This window comes from Chiloscyllium punctatum, chromosome 47 (genome assembly GCF_047496795.1).
Source record: "Chiloscyllium punctatum isolate Juve2018m chromosome 47, sChiPun1.3, whole genome shotgun sequence".
Taxonomy (NCBI): domain Eukaryota; kingdom Metazoa; phylum Chordata; class Chondrichthyes; order Orectolobiformes; family Hemiscylliidae; genus Chiloscyllium; species Chiloscyllium punctatum.
Window position 1 is genome coordinate 49,556,252 of NC_092785.1, and position 2,033 is coordinate 49,558,284.

Genomic DNA, 2,033 nt, shown 5'->3' on the forward strand with positions numbered 1-2,033 from the left:
CACACCTCCTCTGCATGAAAACGTTGCCGTTTTGTCCCTGTTAAATCTTCCCCTTTTCGCAGTAAAGCTATATGGTTGGTCTCCCCTATCGTGTGGAAAAGACCTTGGCAATTCACCCTATCCAAGCTTCCCATGATTTTATTAACTTCCAGAACGTCACCTCTCAACATCTTGCATTCCATTTGATACTAACTTCAAGAACAAGCATTCACTAATAGCATTGCAAATTTGAAACAATGTTTTTTTAAAAATGACAGGGAAAGAACACTTAGCCCAAACTTCATACTGTGATTTGGGTTTCTCCATGTTACAATACTAAGGCAGTGTGAAACTCTTACTAGTGTCAATATGACGTCAAGAAAATAAATACCTTTGTCTAAAGGGTCTCTGCAGTGAAAACGTTTCTCTGGCCAGAGCTATGTAAGAAAGGGAATTGTCATACCACACGGTCAGCGTACAGTTGCCTTTAGATTAGATTACGTTAAAGTGTGGAAACAGGCCCTTCGGCCCAACAAGTCCATACCAACCCGCTGAAGCGTAATCCACCCATACCCCTTACCTAAAACTACGGGCAATTTAACATGGTCAATTCACCTGACCTGCACATCTTTGGACCGAGGGAGGAAACCCACGCAAACAAGGGGAGAACGTGCAAAAGTCACACAGTCAGCCACCTGAGGCGGGACTTGAACCCAGGTCTCTGGCGCTATGAGAAAGCAGAGCTGACAACTGCGCCACCATGCTGCACAGTGCGATGAGTGGTGAGAATATTTTTTGAAATTTGGGTTATTCAGTGCAAAGGGAAAGAGGTGTTTTCAATAAAGTTTCCTCCAAAAAGGAAACTTTCCGGAGGGAAATGTGAGTGGGAGGTGTAAAACAGCATGATTGGAGATGCCGAATCACACTGAAACGAGAGGCAAAGTGGCAGCACAAACGGAGCTTGATGCTAAAGCAGGGAAGGTCGACTTAATCAAAGAACTTCAGTTCCAGAGGGTAGGGACCATAATGTGAGAGAATGTGTTCTGTAATTGGAGAGGGAGAACCTGGAATCAGAAAGTGGAAAGTGAGGGCTACAGATGCTGCAGATCAGAGCTGAAAAATGTGTTGCTGAAAAAGCGCAGCAGGTCAGCCAGCATCCAACGAGCAGGCAATTTGACGATTCGCACATAAGCCCTTCTTCAGGATTCCTGAATAATCCTGAAGAAGGGCTTGTGCCCAAAACGTCGATTCTCATGCTCCTTGAATGCTGCCTGACCTGCATCTGAAAGGGGAGACAAGCAGGGTAGAGGATGGAGCAGCAATGGCCGAGGTTTCTAAGTGTAACTTAGGAAGCACAATTGAATTTCATGCCTCGCATCTGCTTCTGGTCCCTGAAATAAATGTCCTAAATCTGGGCACACACTGATGCCCGTTAATGTGTCATTAAATAGTATCCTTGACAGACTTTGTGAACCACGGGTGGCTCATCTTCTGTCGAGTCCTTCTTTTCGAACATAAACAATAATTTATGAGCAGTATGGGATATCTGATTGAATGTCGTCCCATGTATACCCACTGACCTTCCTCTGGGTGTAATTCCACATCACGACTCAGACCAGATGTGAGACGGAAATCCTCAATTTAGATGTGTGGTTCTATTCAATCATTCCGAGGGAACTTCTGCATGTGGCTGAACATATGATCAGCGGAGACTGACTTAATCACATCTCCCAGGTGAAGCAACATTTCGCTTGTACTCTTTCAATCCAGTCTCCTGTCATTGCTGCTCACAATGCACTCTCCTTTACACTGGTGAGACCAAACAGAGACTGCACTGAGGAATATTCCCACGCTTTCCGGAGGAATAACCCTGACCTTCGCACTGCATCCCATTTCAATAACCTTCCTTGCTCTCATGCTGACATTTCGGTCCTGAGCTGCTGCAATGTTCCAGCGAAGCACAACCCAAGTTCGAGTAACACCTCACATTATGCATTATACGTTACAGCCCGTAGAAGTTAACAGTCATTTCCATAACTTCACAGTCTGAACCC